This window comes from Battus philenor, unplaced genomic scaffold, assembly GCF_028537555.1.
Source record: "Battus philenor isolate CCGP_79_NKW_IND1 unplaced genomic scaffold, ilBatPhil1.0.hap1 SCAF_9, whole genome shotgun sequence".
In the NCBI taxonomy this organism is placed as follows: Eukaryota; Metazoa; Arthropoda; class Insecta; order Lepidoptera; family Papilionidae; genus Battus; species Battus philenor.
The window spans coordinates 1,567,811-1,580,663 of record NW_027181759.1 but is presented as its reverse complement, the minus strand read 5'-3'; the positions used below and the strand labels follow the sequence as shown (position 1 = coordinate 1,580,663).

Below are 12,853 nucleotides of genomic sequence, written 5' to 3'. Positions count from 1 at the left end.
ATTTGGATGTTTTTACAGATAAACAAAGGACAAAACCTGTAAAGGCTGCCATTGCAAGGAAACTTATCTCTTGATATATACACAATCATTACTGGCGATGAGAAGATAATAAAATGAATAGATAAATAAAGTTAAATTATATTATTTCGTTTCATCGTTCGAAAAACCCAGCAATAATAAAATACAATAAGCATGACTTACCAGGGAATACCCTGGAGATATAATCCAGGAACGAAAATGTTTGATAACTATGAGTAAGCGTCGTAAGGCTCCCGGGACCCGGGAAGAGGACGATAAGACTATTCCGGGACTTTGTTATGGAAGTAGCGCTACAATATGGCGAAAACGTGGCAATGTTTCAAATTTAAAAATGGAATCTTGTTATTTATTTTTGGTAAATCACTTTCTTTCAGATACCAGACTCATTAAAACTGACTGTACCAAAGTTTCGACTGCAGTAAATCTTTCATTCGTTTATAATAAACGGAATCTGATATTTCAATAAAATACCCCAAAATATTATTGGACTACCATTAACAAAATTCAAAACCTATGTTAAAAAAATTGACAGAAAAAAGCTTATTAAACAATAAACGAATACATAAATGATGTGAATCCTTAGCAGTGATGTCACTTGATTATTTTAAAAACACATGGACAGAGTAAACGCATATTTTTATAATCGTACGAATATACACTATTTATAGGGATTTTATAGGGATGCCCCGTGGAAGAGTGAAACATGTGTTGAGTGATTTAGCGGTGGTGGTTGTGTAATTCGCATTGTTTGCCGCATGCGCATTTATCAACGGGCCGGCGGGCGGTGCACTTTATTGCACGACTACGACTGCATGTGCGGAAGTAGCTATATATTGGTCCTTTTCTTACTTAGGATGGAGTTCCGCAAAATAACGCCTGATTCCATTAAATATATACATTATTTATCATATTATTATACTTATATGTACACGTAGTATTTTGAATTTTATTGGTTCGTTTACTTCTTTTGCTATCTCGACATTTACACACCTATGTATTGGTATCTCGTCTCCACTCAGGGTTGTGTGGTAGAGAATAACTAAAAGGCACTAAGTCCGTTATAGCAATGTATGTTAATAAATAAATATTCAAATTCAAAAATTCATATTTCAATATACTATGGTTTACATCTCTTATTGACATTGAGTTTATATATGCGAATAATAAATACCAGTGATTTGAGAAGAACAGGCGAAATAAACTCAGCGGGATTATATATTTTTAAATGACATATAATTATGTATTTAATATACTTTGAAATAGCCGAGAGGCGAGAAGATATGTTTTCTTATGACTATTATCTTCTATGAAGTCATTTACAGTGTACTCGTATTAAACCTAACCACACAAACGTTAACACACATTTTTTTTAAATCTATCAATAGAAGCTTTCTAAAATTTATCTGTTGTACCGTTAATTGCTATAGATGGGAAGTGAAAGAAAAACAGCAACTCGGCAACAGAAGAAAAATGTATTTAAATGACAGGGTAGTGGCAAAAGAAAAATGTATTTAATTAACACGGGTAGTGGGCAGAAGGTCTGGTCTAGTTTTACACCGCAGCTCGGTTTTCTCCTGATGGTGGTGGAAGCCAGCTGCTCGATCACCCAGGACTGGTTTGGCGGCAGCAAGTCGAGAGCAGGGAGCGCCGGTAGTTCACAGGGTGTGTTCTTTCCAGTGCAAGGTGATATAAATTCAACCTCAAGGATTGTAGGTTAGTTTTAGAATAAAACTCGCACCCCTTTGAGGTTTGCTTCGAGAATGAAAAGAACCAAGATGTGAATTTATAAGGTAAATTCGAATTGGCCCCAGCGCGTGAGACGTCACGTAGCTGGTGAACGCAACCGACACAAAGAGAGTGCGTCGGTGCGTGAGACGTCACCTAGCTAGTGAACGCGACCGAGGCCAGGGTCCTTCTCCAGGCAATCGATGTCAGCTTCTGTGGCTGATGCGCGGGCGCATTGGAATATTTCTCTGAGGTCACTCTGGGCACCCCTGTGCCGGACAGCGGTGTTCAGCGGAAGGTAAACCCGCGTTACTAAGTATCACAACGCTTCAGCAAATCTAACTAAGCTCGGCGGAGACTGAACCCTAAACGGTCGTACGGACGCAGAGTCACCCGCATCTAATGGCCCTAGCCTCACCTACCCATTTCTCTAAGCAATCCACGTGGGGATGCCGATAGCTTGAAGGACAGTGTCTAGTCACTCACGGATCACGGCCCCGCCCCGGGGCAGAGATAACGGCGACGACGTACGACGGGTGTCGAAAGGCGGAAGCGCGGGGATCGGGCTGGCCGCCAGATGTTTACCGAACACGTGGCTCGGGTGCGGCTTGCTTCTTGACTTGGTACAACGAAGGAGTAGGAGCAAGCAACAGGAGCAGCGCAGTCTACAACTGTTCACAGGCTGAACGTGCGTTCACTGTCGGTTTCTCAGGGACGACCTTAGACGTTCTCTAACAGTTAGAAACAATAATCTGCGTCAGTTACTAAGGGAGGCGGGGAAGTCCTAAGACACACTCCAAACGCTGATCGCAGGGTTTTCTTGCACTGAAGTGCAAGAAGGCGGACACTACGTCGGCAACGACGGGACCCGAAAATTCCGAAGACACTTCCGACACTCCAAATGCCGAACGTAGCGAATCCGTGCGCAGGGGCACAGGATTTGACGGACAGCAACAGAAGAGAGAGCGGCGGGAAAGTCCAAAGAAAATTCCGCACTTCCAAACGCTGTGTGCAGGAATTCTTTGCACCGGGGTGCAAGGCAGCGACCCTAGTTGCAAGTCAGCAATACGGGAGGCGGGAAAGTCGGGAGACACTTCCGAACGCTCCAAGCGCTGAGCTCGCAATGCGTGTCAACATTCCTGTCAAGCGTGGCGATTATATTTCCTCTTAAATATCTGAGAGTGGAGGGGGGACTACGCATCCCAATGGGCGTCTATGGGCTGAAACAACGACTAATGACAATATTTTGTACAATAACTTGAAAACAAAGCCGAAAATTTTAGTGTTAAATTTAACACCATTTCGAAATTACAGTTTCGTTACTGGCAACCATTGCATTGCATCGGAATAACTGTACTGAACATATGAATAAATTCATGAGTTCGACTGCAATGACGTAGCTTTCATTGTACTAAAACTTCGCAAGTGTTAGTGCGGGATATTGTGCTGATAACTGATTTCACACGGCGTATCGTTTTGCTGTACGTACGAAATTATCAATGAATATAAATGTACATGAATTCGCCAATAAAATAAGTGGATTTATACAAATTGTAAAACATATTTTACACTTGAAATGTTTATAAGGCATTTTTGTTTATGATCGTGCAACTGATGTACCATGGGGAATAGCCATCATGGTGATTGTTAGGATGTATTCTCATTTGCTATTAACTATGCCTTGCAGTGGACTCACATATTTATGGTGGAACTATATCTTAAGTAAGAAAAGGACTAATATTTAGCCACTTCCGCACATGCAATGGTAGTCGTGCAACAAAGTGCACCGCACGCCAGCCCGCTGATAAATGCGTATGCGGCAAACAATGACAGAGTTGACTCTGTGTTTGGCACTAATCGATGTGACATGGCTCCTGAAGATGCCCCGTGGAGGGGTGAAACACGTGTTGAGTAGTTTGGCGGTAGCGGTTGTGTGATTCGCTTTGTTGCACGACTACCACTGCATGTGCGGAAGTAGCTAAATATTGGTCCTTTTCTTACTTAGAATGGACTTCCGCAAGGTAACGCCTGATTCCATTGAACTATATCTTGCAAACATTCAATTTCAATTCATTCATACGTTTATGATTATATTCATATTATGCTACCATCAAACTTATTGTGATTCGAGCATTCGTAAATTAGGGGTAGAGGACTGAAACTTACGATCGTAGGTCTTCGGTTCGATTCCAAAGATTCAGTCTTATATAATTCATACTTTTTGCATTAATTATATAGGATTGCGACTGCCCATAAGCAAGTTTTCAGAGAATGAGCAGCAGTGTCTTCTGCGCAACATAATACCACACTACGATCGCCAAACCGCCAACCAAGTGTGGCGTTTATGAGATGAAACGTAACTGTAAAAAGACTGAGAAAGTACAGCATTACTTTTAAGGATTTTTTTATTAGAGCTCTCATTTTTATTTATTTATTCACGTTATTAAAATGATCGTTTGTGTACGTCATGAGAATAAACAAGAAGAGCCAAATAGTATAAAGATATACTAGCAATATATAAGTTATCGATATTAAAGTTGCTGCGCTTGCTGCTTTAAGGCGTTATGTCATACGTAATCCGTGAGATAATAATCGATTAAAATTAAAAATGCTTTAATTTCCAGTCTTGTATATAAAGCAAATATACTCGATAGGGTGATTGACTATAAAGTTAGAAGCTAAAAATAGGTGAATATATAACTCATTTGCTGTTCTTGGGCAGCGACTTAAATAAAATAATGTAGCATAAATCGCAATACAGCAAAAAATTGTTCAACCCTTGGCGGGAACGGTACATCTCAAGTGGAGTGGGGTCGTGGAAACGTGCTATTGGTTCAGCGGATCTTTGTTTTTAATAACAAACATTCCAATGCGCTCGCGCACCAGCCACAGCAGTTTATATTATTGTCCGGGAGAAGGATCCTGACCTCGGTCGCGTTCACTAGCTAAGTGTCGTCTTACGCGCCGTGGCCAATTAGAATTTACGTTATAAATTCACGTCTTGGTCCTTTTCAGTCTCTGGGTATCATTTCATTCACGCAACAACCATCGCCACGATCATCGCCTCGCACCCCAAAGGGGTAAGTGTTGAACAAATATTATAAAGACAATAATATTATATAGCATTTAGCTATAAGTTAGAGCTCAACATTTTGTCTGTGTCCATAGTTCCATCATTATATATTAATTATTACTTTTCTATTTGTTTATTTGTTTATCTCTCCTATTTTTGTTTCACATTTTGTAACTCCGTTCTGACAGTAAACAATCGCATTAACTGCTTTCGGCTTCTTCCCTTCCTTCATCGCAAGCTATCTCTGCGTTTACTTTCAGCTGAGCACATTGTACATATATTTATACATGTATATTATAACTGTGACATTTATTCACAGGTGCGAGTTTTATACTAAAATAACCAACAATCCTTGAGGTTGAAATTATATTACCTTGCACCGGAACCAACACACCCTGTGAACTACCGGCGCTCCCTGCTCTTAACTTGCTGCTGCCTGCCCAGTGCTGGGAGATCGTGCGACTGGCTATCACCATCATCAGGGGAATACCGAGCTGTGGTGCAAAATTAGACTAGGCATTCTGCCCACTACCAATTTTAATTAAATATACATATTTTTCTTCTTTTGCCGAGTTGCTGTTTTCTTTCACCTACCAATAACAGACTTTTAAAACGGCACAACTTCATAAATAATAAATAACGTAATAATAACACAGTAAGCAAAAGTATTTCAGAAAAAAATCTCTAAAAAATCTAAAAAATTATCTACTATCTATCTCTGCTCAAAGAGTACTGCTAGAAGTTAATAGCCTGTTTCATTTTATTATAAAAAATAAATATTTCAGAGTAACCTACTTCTATAGGGTGATAAGAAATAGGTGTGAAAATTTTTAAGCGTATTTTTGATAAATACTTTGACCTCTTTAAAGCTATTTACGAATTATCAAGAAATATGCACAATATTTACAAGTTTTGCTATCGAGATATATTTATAAAAACTAAAAATAAATCTCAAAAAAAGTGTTCATCCGACGTAAATGTAAATGCAATAAACGAAAGCTTTCTATTTATTTACGCGAGTGTACATATGACCTAATTTTCCAGATTCGCTACGTACTACGCCGCGCTACGTGCTACGCTGAGCTACGGCGTTTCTTTGGCTTGTTTACGTTATTGGACACGGGTCAGTTAACGCGGTTACCTTCTTATTTACGCCTCTTATTCGATTAAGAGTTAAAAGACGGTGAAAATTTTTAATTCAATTTAAACTGAACGTATCACGTTCCTCGTAGCGTAAGATAGTCGTAGCAAAATAATAGTTATATTGCAACAGCTATCTTACGTTTAACATAAATTTTACATTACAGGAAAACGTAGCATAGTACGTCATATGTACTCTACGGAAGACGCTGAATTTAGGCTAATTCCAACTGGTCCTGTTTAAAATCTATAAGAGAGGTCTAAATCCAGCAGTTGACGTTTTGTCGATAAAATGTTGTTTAAATTTCTTACACAAACATACAAGATATATTAATCAGTTAATTGAAATGTCAATGTCTCGTTGTTTTATAACGGACATCGTTCAAAATTAAAAAAAAGGTCGCTACAATTACAAGAGTAAAACATTTTCTTTTCAATTCCACTCTATGTAACGTTTTAGATATTATCACATTTATCGATATAATTACAGTAATGGATTGAAATTATATACGGATATATGATACCTTGATTTTATTGCAACCATTTCCTCATTCCTACTTTATATTGCCATTCTCAAGTTGCACGCAAGTATTTATGTGATGGTTGCCGTATTCGCCACATCAATAAACCTTGGGATATGTGGTAATAGACGCACTAGTTCGTGTGACATGATATTGCTACCACCGCATGATGGACACTGTTATACAACCCGAGAGTGTAAGTTTTTCGAGGGACAACGATGACCGCCTCCCTCTTTATCCCTGGGCATCGTGCATGGTGGGAGTCATTGAACCTGTCTCTGTACCGTAGCCTTGGCTAATGAGAACCTTTTCATCGGTTTGGGTGCGAGTTAGGTGAAGGGTGTTTATATGTCTTTCATTTGAGGTTAGTTCTTATATTTCAACTCTTTTGCTCGACAGAATCAGACTGTTGCTGTATTTAAATAATTCTCTTTTAAATCTTTTCGGGCGATTATTAAGTGGAGGGAGGTATTTCGCGACATTTAGGACGTCTTAGTATCTTGAAGGCTGTTTAAACCATTTGATCTTTAAAATCGTAACTTGATCATACTAAGGAAATTGTTAACCTTGCAATAAGTAGATGATAGGATCTTTATTCAATGGTATCTTGCCCGTTGTACATCCCTCACGGAACCTCCTGCTCCATGAACTCAGTTCCGATGAAGCTGCAAAAGCCTCCGGGCTAACGGCATCAACTTCAACCAAAACCAATCAAGCAAGCGCTGTACATCGCGAAGTCATTATTGTGCACACTGCTTTATGCAAATACAATGAAGAATACAAAGTTAATGAAAAAAAAATTGCAAAAATTTTCAATAAGCATACTTACAAAAAAACATCAATTGTATATATGAAGGAATTTGAAATGAAGCTAAAAAGACAAAAGATTTTCCTTAAAAATATATAATCAAAAATACGTTGATAATACAAACGCCTACGTAAATAAACTCATAAATATTTAACTGAAGTATAATAATGAATTGCTCGATACATTCCTTTGACAATCAAACGTATTTGATCATACGAGGGATCCTTTAGTCACTGACACAGAAAACGGGGCGGAAAAATCTGAAATTGTAATTTGCGGTTGCCGCGGGACGCGCGAAGCACATCTGTCAAGTCGGGCGTGCCCGTTTGGGAGATGTCAGCCGGAATGACCCGCCGGGATTCAAAAGATCAAAATTGAACGGAAGCAGATCGGTGTGGCCACGAAAAATTTTTTTAACATGAAACATTCATAAACATTTTTATGTCCACTTAGCATTACAAATAATTAAGAATCTTAACAACTGTTACAAGTTTTTTTGTATTTTACAGACGAAGTATTTTTACCTCTGTCTCAATGTTACACAATTTAAAAAATTTTCAAAATCAGAAATTTTAATAGTAAAAGTCGACCCTGCAATTTTTCTTTATTTGTATAGATGACTTTTTGATGTGAATGATTTCGCAATTATTTATTGCAGATAGTTTAAAACAATAGTTTTTTTTTATTTGAATACAATTCAAAAGCGTTTGTATTCTATGTTTTTATATTTTTAATGACATCGCTAAGTCACTTTTTTGAGATAGAAACGAGAATAACATATGAATTAAAAATTCCTTTATGTTTATTTTTTAATTTAATTTGATATTGTTTATTGTACACGCTAGATAATATGTCGTATAATGGTAAACAAAAAAGTACAATGAGCGGTTTATACGAGGCAATTCTTCCAGACAACCATAGTATGAAGACAGTAGAAATATAAATAAAAGGTAGTTAACGTGTATAAAACTTAAATAAATATAAACGTACATACATACATTTGTATGTATGTTTAATGCTCTACACGTGTAGGTATATATTATAAAAATATATATAGCATATATATTTGTAAAAATACAGTATGATACTTAATTATAAATAAAAACATCAAACTGACTCGGATCGCAATTGCCTGAGAAAGAATAAAGAAAAAGAGAAAAGAAAAGTGAATTCTTTTGTTACTCTTTCACATTTTCGTAGCATTTTTTTAAGTTATCTACTACTTAGTACAATATGAAAGAAAAACAGTGTTAGTCTTACGTAATGTTTATATTCATATTAATGTATACAAATGTATATATAATTAAAAACAAAATATGTTCCGTCCACCATTGAAGCAGTTGATTTGTAAATATTTAAGATTTATAGTAAGGACGAGTTGTGATCAAGAACCCATAACAAAATTTGGGAAAAATGTCAATTTATAAGGAACAAAATGTAATTAAATTCTTTCACATTCACGGAAGTAGTCGATTTATAGAAGAATCTTGTGCCTTTGTATATGTACTGTTATATTCAACAAACTATTCACTTATTCACATTCTTATGTCCTCGGAACCATTCACGAAGATCACTCGTGTATATCATGAGAAATAATGCTGTATAAGTCCAGTTTGATTAATGCTAGGATCAAATTGATTTCCTCTATTACAGATACGTAGACCAAGCAGACTTCAACTTAAAGATTCAGCGGTTTTCTTGGGCATTACTTTGGATCAAAAGCTTCAGTGAAACCCCATCTCTCAACACTCGCAGGTAAATTTAGACCCCCTATTTAAAAAGTAAGACAATTAATAGGCGTTTATACAGCTAGACTAGTATATTTAAGTTATTTTCATATCATTCTCTATTACAAAGAGAAGTGTTGAACTAGCAATTTATAGTTAAAAGTTAGAAATACACTGAAAGTTTTTTTTTGAGACAAATTGTATGTATTGTATTGAATTCTTACATTTCCTTCGCAATACATTTTTAGTTTATTATCTATGTGTCTTAATTTTTATTTTTTTTTTTCACTCATTCAGTAATCTTAAAAATAGTTACATTTTAACAGACGACTTATACATCGAGATGCCATTATAGGTTTCCGCATTTAGCATTCCTTACATTGTGAGGAGGTGCAAAAGGATTTTAATCCTACATAAAAGAAAGTTACCCAATTAACTCTACAGCACACACAGGATAAGCAACAGTCTTACAAGATACATATAAACATGTACTCACATACATATGCCTATATGTGTTATATCACAAATAGTGACAGACATGATATATAACAATAAATATATTATAAATAAACTCTTAACACCTATGTCTGGCAAAGGTCGTTTATCAGCTGTAAAAAAAAGAACCTTGTAACAAAGTAAAATTCAGTGGCCAGAGACAAGACCGCCCTGGTCGTCTCCAAACTTATCTACATTAAAATAGGTTTTAGGTTAAACGCCCTCTACGCTCTGCTTCAAATCTAAACACTCAACGCCACTTGGGAAGAAGTGAATGTCCAAACCCAATTAAAAATTCTACGGATCTCTTAGGCAATACCCAAGCAAATATATAACTAAATTTATTTTCCTTCGTTAATGCACTTGACAGTGGGCAGGTCACATCGCTTGTGCAACCGATGGTGGTTGGGGCAACAATGATCCGGTAGACGCGGCGTGGGCAGGCCTGCCCACTAGGTGGACTGACGATATAGCTAAGATCGTGGGAAGTCGCTAAATGCAGACAGTGCAAGACCGGTCATTGTGACGATCTTTGGGAGAGGCATATACCTTGGGTTTCATCTTAACTGACTTCCTCTGTGAATGTCACGGCCACTTTCAAGACCTTGCATAATAACCACACTCACGGAGCTGCTTCATTACAAGATCACGCAAAAAAGTGTGCCAAGGGTAAAATAACTACATTGCTCTTTTACTAATTGGGGAATCTCCTCAATTGTTTCCTCATCACCATCATCTTCAACCCAGCCACATGACGACCATTGGATATAGACCTCCTTCTATAGGTTTCCAATAAAACTGATAGTAAGCGGCCTGCATCGAGCAGCAACGTCAGGTTTCTAAATCCGTGGTCTCCACTCCAAAACTTAAAGGCTGCAGCAGCCATCTGTTTTGCGCGTTGTATAGCCTGCCGGCTGCCATCTCAACTTGCCATACAGCTGATGTATGTTGGTTACTTTCATTTATCAACGAACCTCTTCATATGTGATTCAAGCTCGTAGAGAAATCTGTAGCATAGCCCTCATGTCTTATAAACTTTATTTTTCTGTTTCTTCAACCACGACGTAATTATTTTTTTTTAGGATTTTAAATAACATATAAAAACATTTAAAAATTATCAGTCCGTGTGTGTGTGTATATGTGGTTGCACCGTTATTTTTAACCGCAAGGTAACAAAATAAATAACTAAATAATCTCATACATAACGCGACCCTGTCAAGCCGTGAGTTGACTTTTAATATTACCACGTCCTGGGGCAAGATAAATGGAGATAAAGACCAGAGCGCACCGTATATATTTCTGTGAAAAATGGAGTATACACTTGCTTATATATTTAGAAAGATTCACAATATTTTATTTACTATTTTGATATTAAATATTTTTAGTCATCACCTATGGTGAACAATAAAGGGCAAAATAATTAAATAAATAAATAAAATGTATACATAAAAATATCATACGTACCATACATTATAAGTTAACAATTATAACAAAAATTTTAAAAAATAGGGCACAACGAAAGCGTAATTGCAAGGCACCGTAAAAAACTAGCCGTACCAAAGTTTCTACTCCAAAAAAGTCAGTAATTCATTTGTAATAAACGGGATCAGATGTTTTAATAAAATTCCGCAAAACGTTATTGGACTGCCATTTACTAAGTTAAAAACGTATGTTAAATTGAATTATTGTAAATTGATGGAAAAGGCTTATTATTCAATAAACGAATATTTTAATGACAACAATCAATGGCAAGAATGTCTCACGATAATAAATGATTGTAGTGATCTTATATAACAAAGCTACTTTAAATTTGATCTTTGGCGCATTGGTGAAGATATTTTTCTTTGTAGTGTCCTAATTAAAGCCGTAATATTATTCGATATACTTTTGTAAATCTAATTTTATCTATTTACTATAACAAGTCTGCTTAGTAACACGATATAAAGTAAACCATTTTTTAGGCAAAAACAATTACAAATTATAGTAAATTTTAAAGCCATACGTAAGTTAGAGTTATATACATATTACAGGTATGTTAGAATAAAAAAAAACTTAAATTTACATGTATTACAAAAAATAAGTCCTTAAATACAAATAGATTTTCTATGTCGTAACAATAGATGGCGCTGTTCTCAATCGCTGTATCTTTCACAAGAGCCTACTTCGGAGAAATATTAACTACCTGGTATTCATGTCCTGTGTCATACTCATAGATAAACCTTAATATTTATTTAACTTACGAATTCTCTTGTTAATTTCCAACTTCCTTACACGCTTATAGTTTATTTCAATAAACACACCACAGCAGCCTTCAATCTATACCTCTTTAGTTATAACAAAACTCGTGTATCCATAAATTTACCGAATATGAGAAAGGGTGGTTTTAAAAGACTAATTTTGAATAAAATTTATTTTACACAATGTTCCAGAATATTAATTTAAACATTAAAATAAATAAGGATACGTATGTTCGAGGTGTTCGAAGGACAAAAAACATTTGGAGGTGCTGGGACTTGAACCCAGGACTTTCAGCATGCGAAGCAGACACTCTACCACTGAGTTACACCCCCGCTGTAAAACTATTCTAAATAATAGATTCGTATTCGTGTATGATAAACAAATATTTTTTTTATATTTTCGAGCAAAGTATAGTTCTATATTCTACGCTTCTCTATTTGGAGTATTGCAATAAAGTTCACTTAATTGTTGTCCGTAACTTAAAGACTTATAACGGGATTAGTAGCCTTTATTAGTCGCCAGTGAAAACCTATATTTTAATATTAAAAACAATTATGTGACAGGTTTGTTTTCGTATACTTACTTACATAATATATTTTATTTGTTGAATTAAATTGGGTCACTGAAAATCATTAAATGGGTTAAACAGTTGACTGCGGATAATTCAAACGATATCACAATGACTCAGCAGAAAAGAATCCAACCATAATTACAAATTTCCAGCGAACAATGGTAATTACAACAAAGGTAATTGACCTTTGTTATGAGATACACACTAAAACTTTAAACATGCAACATGTAGCTCTGGAATTGTTAAATTAAAGTAATATGACCTTTGGTTCATTGTGTTGGGAGCAGTTTCAATGCAAGATATGATTTTGTATTTAAAAGTTATGTCTTTTCCTTATTTTAATATGTAGAAGTCTAAATACTAAACTGTGTGCTGCGGTTTGTCCATACTGAATAGGTCTGCTTGCACATACATAAAACATCACGTAATAAACGTAACGTAACGTAAACGTAACGTAACGTAAACGCACAAACATACACACATACATGGATACGATTCCTTGGGGAACAATTAATA

The 12,853-nt window shown here is 36.0% G+C and overlaps 1 non-coding gene across 1 annotated transcript; it reads right to left on the bottom strand.

Annotated features, from left to right (window-relative positions):
• Positions 1-12,026: 12,026 nt before the first annotated feature.
• Positions 12,027-12,098, bottom strand: TRNAA-CGC (transfer RNA alanine (anticodon CGC)). The gene has a single exon. It is a non-coding gene; the product is annotated as a tRNA-Ala (tRNA).
• Between the last annotated feature and the right edge of the window lie 755 nt (positions 12,099-12,853).